General features: G+C 32.4%; 1 protein-coding gene across 1 annotated transcript in view; it reads right to left on the reverse strand.

Moving 5' to 3' along the window:
* Nucleotides 1–3,381, reverse strand: part of LOC118743987 (kinase D-interacting substrate of 220 kDa-like) — a gene marked incomplete at its 3' end in the record, with an annotated part of 16,383 nt that overhangs the window by 8,400 nt on the left and 4,602 nt on the right. The window lies entirely within an intron of this gene.

A 3,381-nucleotide genomic window follows, 5' to 3' on the forward strand; every position in this document is an offset into this window, starting at 1 on the left:
AAAAAAATTCTAACACTTGTGAGAAAAAAGTTTGAAATTTTAGTGAAAAGTTTTTGATTTTTTTGTAGAAAATTCCTTTTTTTGTTTGTTTCGGCAGTATGCCTTTTAACAACGCTGCAGACAAGACTAAAAAGTAGAAAATAAATAATATAAAAAAAAACTTTTTAATATACAACGCTTTTATAAATGGACTAAAAAGTAGAAAATAATTTTTTTCTTAGTCCCATAGAATTTGTTTTGATAACTTTTGATTTTGAAATTTTAGCAAAACATAAACAATTTATGAGATTGAAAATGAAAACCGTGGGGCGCATGTAATAGACCCGAATTGATATGAAGGGTAATATATGTATGTATGTATGTATGTGGATATATGAATAACGACCGCTTAAAATCGATTTCAAAGTTCTACTTTCGCTGTAGAAATTTTAGGTCTACGTTATGTAGTTTGACTATTGTCAATTAAATCGAATGCTTTGTATTGCATGCGCTCCACGTTTTTCGTTTTCAATCTTATAAATTATTTATAATGACTGTGGCTAAAATTTCAAAATCAAAAGTTATCAAAACGAATTCTATGGGACAGAGAAATATTATAAAAGCGCTGTATATTAAAAAACTTTTTTATATTATTTATTTTATATGCGCTCAGACGTTGATATGCAGAAATGTTCTTATGTATGCATATGCAATACATTTGTAAGTATGTATGGAGCGAGATACAGTCAGAGTCAAAAGTTAGTATAGACCTTGTTCTAATATAATATTCAAACATTTTTCATATTTTTTTTTTTTTAGTGAAAATAAGGTTCATTCTATAACACTGTGCGACAATTTTATGGCAATTCAAACTAGCCCGAAATTTGCTAGTATTTTCTGAAAGTATATATATCCAGTAATGAAACACTCGATGGATTTGCAAAAGTTGGCTCGTATTTTGATTTTATGACCTACTAAACTTTTCATGTCTCGGCCTAAGTAGTTTTCAAAAAAGTGGGGAAAAATTGTTCAAATAATTATCTGAGTGAAATTAAATATTAAGACATTTATAGTAAAATTTCATGGGAAATATTTTCGTAGAACATTTTAACCTATTAGCTCCCACCTAAAAGGATCGTTTTGACCGTTACTTCAGGAAACCCCTCAAAAAGCAAATTTGGAAGTTCGTTAGAGGGTTGATATATTCTAGAGGATGATTTTTCGGAAAATTTTACTAGGGGCCTTCTCAGGCGAAAGCTTCGTGTGCCACCAACGTAAAAGTCTCTAAAAAATTAAAACAAAAATCAACAAAAAAAACTTGGCTTTTACAAGCTTTTATTTAACTTGCTCTGTATGTATATATGTGTGCTTGTTACCGATGACAATGCGATACGAAAGATGAATTAATCCGACAGGTGGCGCAGGAGTCGAGATATTTGAAAAACCCGTATTTATAATCCGATTTGGTTAATATCTAGCAAAGGAATAAATCCACAAAAAATTTTACCGATAGGTGGCGGATGAGTTGAGATATTTGGTAAACCAGTATTTTGGTCCGATTTCGATCATTTTTATTTAGAAAGCTTGTGTTAAAAATATTTGTTTACTATTAACTTATTTTACAAATAATTTTTTAAAATTGAGTTTGGCTGTTATTCCTTCTTGCAGAATATTTCTACCTAGAATATATCAACGACCTTTTCGCTTTTTGCGGATTTTCTTGAAGTAAGGGTCAAAACGAGCCTTTCAGGCGGCAGCTAATGGGTTAAAATGTTCTACGAAAATATATCCCATGAAATTTTATTTACCATGTCTTAATCTTAAATTTCACTCATACATTTTTTTTTAACCATTTTTTCGACTTTTTTGAAAACTACTTAGGCCGAGACATGAAAACTTTAGTAGGCCATAAAATCAAAATACGCGCTAACTTTCGCAAATCTATCGAGTGTTTTACTACTGGATGGGTATACTCTCAGAAAATGTTAACAAAGTTCGGGCTGGTTTCGGCCGTCACACAGTGTAACATAAACCATATAATTTAGTTTGAAATTTGTATAAATATTTTTGGAATTCTTGTGAATGTTATATAAACAGATCTATTCTGCACGCTACCGATGTTTTGGTAACCAAAAAATGCTACCACTTCTTGTCACCTCGCTTCCAGGTTCGTCGGTAATGCAGCAAGATTTGTGGAACAAGTTGTATGCTGACTTTTGTCACTGACTGTATATACATACGTATGTCCGTGCGCGCTTCAGTATATGGGTGCAAATAAAGATCCATATCAGCGAGTAATTGCAAAAATGTTATTTGACGAAAGATTATCAGCTCCACCGCTGCCAGCACTACACAAACGTATGTACAAACCTGTACAGCTGTGTTCAAAAAAATAGTAGTGTAGCTGGATCATTTCCATCAACCAAGAAACTCAAGTGTTACACATAAAGGATGTATTTAAAAAACACGTTTTTTCGCTCTCCAGTAAAATTTGAGTGCCGTAAGATAGGCGTTTTTGCAATTGGTCGATGGGCGGTTTTGCAAAAACATCGACGATATGTAAAATAATGCGAATAGTGTATCCAACTATTTGTTCTGAGGTTTGTTTGTACATTTTGTCGTCGTGAGTTCTTGGTATAACTAATTATTAGCTGCGATACCGTACGAGTCCGGACTAATTAGAATTAATCAGATTTTACTGGAAATCGATCCCGTGCTCGAATCTCCGACTATTGAGGGGGCAAAAAAGAGTGTAAATAAGGTCCTCTATGGATCACAAGTTGCCAGTTTTAGTCAGAAGATTTGTTGCTCTTAAATTCTGGTAAATGTGTCAAACGATCAGCTGTAGTGTGCTTGACAACCAAATTATAAACAAAAGAATAGTGCACTCTGCTAATGCATGTTGAAAAGTATTTAATTACTTGTTTAAGTGAATTCTAATAAATATGAAAGTATTTTTGGTTATTTACATGTGTGAGCTGAGTGTGTTTACAAAAAAAAATGAGCAAAAAAGCTGTCAGAAGCTACCATTTTTTACTACATAGAAAGCAATCCCGTTCTTTTAAGTGTTACTCTCTCGTTCTGAGCGAATATTTATTTTTAGAGAGTTTTACTAATTTTAGTCCGACTATTCGTCGGGATTGGACCTATTACTTCCCGCTTATCAATAAACAGATGCGTTTATCTTCTCAATTGCAAAAGAGGTCACCGTACTTTTAGTAATTTTACATTGAAAATTCTTAAATACCTAAAATCACCGAATTATGGAGACATTTTTATTTACTTAAAATGTTACGAGCTTCTCAAGTTAAGCACTACCTACTTTTTTTTGAACAGCTGGTTTTTGGGCATATAATTAAATACCTCATGAAATGGCAAAATGAAGCACAAAAGTTTCTATTT

This window comes from Rhagoletis pomonella, unplaced genomic scaffold (assembly GCF_013731165.1).
Source record: "Rhagoletis pomonella isolate Grant_MI unplaced genomic scaffold, Rhpom_1.0 Rhpom_scaffold_00007, whole genome shotgun sequence".
Classification (NCBI taxonomy): Eukaryota; Metazoa; Arthropoda; class Insecta; order Diptera; family Tephritidae; genus Rhagoletis; species Rhagoletis pomonella.